This window comes from Bactrocera tryoni, unplaced genomic scaffold (genome assembly GCF_016617805.1).
Source record: "Bactrocera tryoni isolate S06 unplaced genomic scaffold, CSIRO_BtryS06_freeze2 scaffold_246, whole genome shotgun sequence".
Taxonomy (NCBI): Eukaryota; Metazoa; Arthropoda; class Insecta; order Diptera; family Tephritidae; genus Bactrocera; species Bactrocera tryoni.
The window spans coordinates 22,470-27,630 of record NW_024395973.1 but is presented as its reverse complement, the minus strand read 5'-3'; the positions used below and the strand labels follow the sequence as shown (position 1 = coordinate 27,630).

Here is a 5,161-nt window from a genome sequence, read left to right as displayed (position 1 = left end):
TCGGTTTCGTATAATTGATCTACATGCATACTAGAATATTTTGCTTCAACATTCACAAGCCTGTTTTTAATAAATTTTAGTTCTTCGTTTTCTCTTTTTAATTCTATGTTATCTTTATGTAACTGATTGCACATCGTTTCCAAAGTTCTAAGCCGCACATTTATAAGTGAGTTAATTTTTTCTAATTCTCTTATTTTATTTACTCTAAATGAGCTGAGACTGTTCATGAAGAGGTTCAGCCATTTTTATTTTCTAATGATTTCTCTACTGGGAATTAGAAACCTGTCGTTTCGTCGATAATGAAGTTTGAAGAAGAAGTTTTTTTTTTGTTTTTATTTGACCAGTATGGCAGCGCTGATTGCAATTAGAAATTGTTAGAACAGAACAGCTGATTTAATATACGCACAAGTAACGTGTAAAAGAAACAGCTGATGTGCACTCTTTTTCCCCGCGAAAATTGATTATTTGAGTGTTTATTTGATTTGTTGTTGTTTAAAAAACAAACTTCGATTAAATATGTGTTTTCTTTTGAATGATTTTTACCAATTGCTACCAGTATTCCAAGCAAATCGTTGTGAAACGTGTTGACAACATCAGTGCCTCCCACCGCGCGCACACCCACGAATTACCACAGATTGGATTATTTGCTAATTGTCGCAATTGTGGAGCTCACTTGGATGTTGACCGCAATCGAAAATTTCAATAGAAAATAGCTCCATGCCATAAGCACAATACTCTGGAATTTTTTGTAGTTGAAATAGAAAGAGCCGGATTCAGGAGGTGGCTGACAATCGCATATTGGGCGTAATAGCTTCTCGCATCACTGTATCCTCTTTTTGTATGTTTGGTTTCATCATATTTAGGAGTTCATTGAATGTTTGTGAATCCATTCTCAAAAAGTTGTGGTAATCGCATTCGCTTGACATTTTCAATTCGTCCAACAGATTTTCGAGTGTAAATTGATTTCGTTTTTGATACCATACTTTCATCCACTCCCTCTTCTTTTTAATACGCTTTTATTAGCTTCACTTGTATGTATGTATGTATGTTTGTTACTTTTTTCAGTGGTGCTGAAACCTTGAATTTTTGAGAGACACTGCAGGAAGGCGAAAGTAAGTTTAAGCACCTCACCAAAAAGATGCGCTTAAAAGTATGCAACATCTATATAAAACTAGTTTTGGTGATATTTGAATAGCATACTGAGTTGGGCGTCGACCGTTCATAAGATTCAAGGTTGTACCAGAGAACGTATATTTATAAATATACGATATATATGTTATAAATATACGTTCTCTGGTTGTACAGTAGATCATGCAGTAATTTATCTGTGCTCTCGACTGTTTGCTGCTGGACAAGCTTATGTAGCACTTAAGCCCGGGTCCCACTATCGGCGCAAGGTACCAATTTTCGGCGTATTTCATGTACCGATAATGTGACCGCATTAAATATTATGAAATGCGACAATCATGGCCGATATTGGGCCTACAATGCACAACCAAAATCGACCCAGTTGCGCCGATAATGTGAACGCTATAATGTTTGATAAAGAGCAATAAAAATTGAAAAATGCGCAGATTTTTATCGGGCACTTGAGCACCGATCGAATACGCCAATCACCACCAATATCTCTCTTTTTCAGCAAATTTTTAAGCATTAATTTGAAAAAATTTTTCAATAATCTTTAAATTCGAAAGTTGAAACAATTTCTCCAATCAACACCAATGTCTCAATATTTCTCAGCAAATTTTTAAGTATTAATTTGAAAAATCTTTATCAATAATTTTTAAATTTTGAAGTTGAAAAAATTCCACATTAATCGTCATGATTTTTGAATTGATTCCCGATTCCAATCGAAAAAACAAAATAGACAAAAAGATCGAGTCGAAGGTCTTTGATTAATCGATCTTCGACATCTCTACTGGTTGCAAACATATGTAAATAAAACATAGGTGCGGTAAGTTGCATACAATAAAATTAAATGCATTATTATATGAAGTAATTAATTAATAATATTTAGAAATGAATTCAGACGACGAAGTCTTTGAAGGTATTATGGACAATGTAATTGACGAAACCATTTCTTCCACACCCAGCAAAACAAAAAGACGAAAAAAACCACAAATAGTGTCATCATGGACAAATGAAAGCACAACGAATTTGATACAGGCCATTGAAATGTACAATTGTATTTGGGAATATTCCTGCCCAGAATATAAAGATCGCGCCAAAAGAGATAAAGCTTGGAATGACATCGCGGAGAAATTTCCAACCCAAGAAGTTGACGGATGCAAAGCAAAATGGGCGAATATAAAAACGGCATTCTCAAATGTAAAGAAAAAAATGACAACTAAATCAGGCCAAGCGGCCGGTAAAGCTTTGCCACATTGGCCGTTTTGGTCAGCAATGCAATTCTACTGTTTGCATGATCGCTGCAAGAGTAGTTCGTCCGTCTCAACACTAGATATGGATGCAGATGTAACGCCACCACCAACAGCTGCCCGAAGTGACACAAAATCCAAACCCTCTGCAACTGATGAATCAGTGACAACAGATGCAATGGAGACCGCAATACAATTTTTAAATAAAGAAGAAGACCACTGGCATGGAGTGGGCATGTATCTTGCACTGCAAATGCGTGAACTATCAAAAAGAAATAAAAGAGCAGCAAATAAACTTCACGCGGAATTAATTCAAGTAGCTATGAATGCTGTCTTGCAACAAGATGAAGAAAATTTATCATAATATGTTGATTTATAAATACAAATAAATACAATTTATTTAAAGATTATGAAAGGTGCATATATTCTGTTAAGTGTCTGCTTTGTTATATAAATTTATACTGCCATGGCAATTCGCCGTCTGGGGACATGAAATAGTTTTCAAATTCTTCACGGATAGCTTTTGCTTCGTTGCTTATGTAGGAAATTGATATATCCTCTGTGGCGCTTTCAAAGGTAGGTATGGAAATATTAACGCGTGCACCTTCAATAATATTTCCATCCTCAGTGCAGCTATCTATCAATCCAGTAGCATAACTTATATTTTTTGTCATTAAAAAATTGTGTAATGCGCAACATGCTAACGTCACTCTCGTTGTTTTGTTTGGATTCAGCTTTATTGGTCGTGAAAAGATTTCGAAGCGCTTCATCATGATTCCAAATGCGTTCTCGACTATTCTCCTAGCCCTTGATAACCTATAGTTAAAAAATACGTTTGCTACCAGATAAAATGCGACCAGGATACGGCTTCATCAAATAATTTTGCATTTTAAATGCATCGTCTGCCACTAAAACAAAAGGTACATTCATTTCACGACCTAATAAATGACGAGGTAGGTGAGTAAATTTAGAGAAATCCGTATCGAGGGCATGCTGCAGAGAACATTTACTGAAAATACCACCATCTGAAATACGCCCGTTACAGCCGACGTCAATATACAAATATTTATAACTGGCATCAACAACTGCCATAAGCACTATGCTGTGAGTTCCTTTGTAGTTGTAAAACGTACTTCCTGATTTTGCTGGTGCGATCATGACCACATGCTTGCCGTCAACTGCTCTATGCAGTTAGGAAAGTTCCATAATAAATCGAATTTCGAAGCAACTTCAGCCCATTCTTCTTTTGTTGAAGGTATCTAAATAAGGGGAAATATGAAAAATATACATATGGATTTGGTAAAGTATGTGTTCCTACCTTCAGGTAAGTATTTCGAAGTTGACTGTAAATCGCATCACAAACTTCAGGAACAAATTTTGAGATAGTGTTTGGGGCAATACGGAAAAAAGCTGAAAGACTTTTGTAGCTATCGCCCGTGGCCAAAAAGCGGAGAGTGCAGACCAAACGATGACTTGCTGGAATAGCTTCACGAAAACATGTATCTCTTTTTTTAATAAGTGGGGAAATTAGCTGCAGTAACTCATTAAAATTGTTTTCGTTCATTCGCACGTAATTTTAAAAGAAACTTTTGATTATCAACTTCTCGAAATTCACGTAAAGTCGTTTCATATGCACCATTAGTATTTCTTCTTTCCAGCCAATTTCTCACCCAGATACTACGTTGTTTAGGATTTGTTTTACGTTTTTGATGTTTCTTTTTCAGCTTTAATGTTGCAATAGTAAGAAGAGCAACTGCAACTTTTTTCTTCTTCAAATAATCCATGTTTTAAAATAAATAAAAACTGCTGCTGCAAACAGCTGATTGAGCACAACAGTGTGACCGCGTTGCGCCAATTATCGAAGCAGAATATTTAACGCCGATATGCGCCGATAAAAAATGACACAATATGCGCCGATAATGTGACTGCTAGAAATTGACTCAATTTTGTTTTGGCATTTTGCGCCGATGTAGACCAATAAAAATCGGTACAAATTGTGCTACTTGCGCCGATAGTGGGACCCGGGCTTTAGTCGTTGTAGATCTTTGGACAGTGCTCGAATTGAAGAACTAGACTGTTCAAAGTTGACAGGTAAAACCCCATGTAACATTGAAGCTTTTAGGAGAAATGATTCGATTAAGAAGTAACAATTTGTAAAGTCGTGAATAGAACTTGGTCGCAAATAATATAACAATAAGTTAATGAAAGGTTACGAGTAGATATTAAATGCTGCCTAATTATCGATTTACTTAACCCATACTACATGGCATAGTTCATATTTTAACAAATTTGGGGTTTGTCACATAAAACTAAAAAATTAAAAATAAATATAGTTTAAAAAAACACGCTTTTAAAACATATCAAACTAAAAAGTGAAAAATAATTCCTGCATTATTGTGAGAAAAGCGTGGGGTGGTTGGTCATATATCGATGGTCGGTGCAATATTACAAAAGTTGGTAAAGTGATTAAGCCAGTTTCACGATCAACAGCAAGTTGACCATTGCTTATTGCCAACAGTTGCCTTGAAAATGTGTCGGCCGATGGATCGTTTTGAATTTGTACTCACACATTTGTAGTCAAATTGAGTATTTGTACATGTCTCCATAAATAAGAAGGCTGTAAACATGCTTTTAATTCATCTGCTGGTGTTGAACGGGGAGTCACAGGCAATGTCTGACGAAAATCACCAGCCAACAGAATCAAAGCGCCACCAAATATCTGTTGATCATTACTACGCAAGTCTTGCAATGTCCTGTCTAACGCTTCCACTGATTTCTTATGG

At 35.9% G+C, this 5,161-nt stretch overlaps 1 pseudogene; it reads right to left on the bottom strand.

Moving 5' to 3' along the window:
• Window positions 1–3,200: 3,200 nt before the first annotated feature.
• Window positions 3,201–3,942, bottom strand: LOC120780257 (annotated as a pseudogene).
• Window positions 3,943–5,161: the final 1,219 nt, after the last annotated feature.